This window comes from Penaeus monodon, chromosome 23 (genome assembly GCF_015228065.2).
Source record: "Penaeus monodon isolate SGIC_2016 chromosome 23, NSTDA_Pmon_1, whole genome shotgun sequence".
In the NCBI taxonomy this organism is placed as follows: Eukaryota; Metazoa; Arthropoda; class Malacostraca; order Decapoda; family Penaeidae; genus Penaeus; species Penaeus monodon.
This window is the reverse complement of record NC_051408.1, coordinates 43903875-43904229: the sequence shown is the minus strand read 5'-3', so window position 1 is coordinate 43904229 and position 355 is coordinate 43903875.

Sequence of the window (355 nt, the reverse complement as noted above, 5' to 3'; positions counted from 1 at the left end):
GTGTAAGAAAACCTACCTCGCCATTGCACTTGTCATGAACGCTTTATCATGAAGTCGATTCCTAGTACACTGAATTATGCTCGAATTTTCCTTATTGTTTGCGAGTTCAGAATTCATGTATTTCCTGATGAAGGCTCTACACTTGACCATTTTCCTCCCGTTTCAGGCAAGTGGAGGAAAGTAGGAGACCTGTGCGTGCGTGCGAATATACATGTACTTGTTACTGCTCTGCACAACACACTGGACGTTGGCGAGGTAACCGTAGTCTTTATATAGCGATGCAGAAAACGTGTTTCGCCATGTTACAAAACGTTTGTTTGTACCCTTACTTATTCCTCTCTGCTGGAAACGTAAC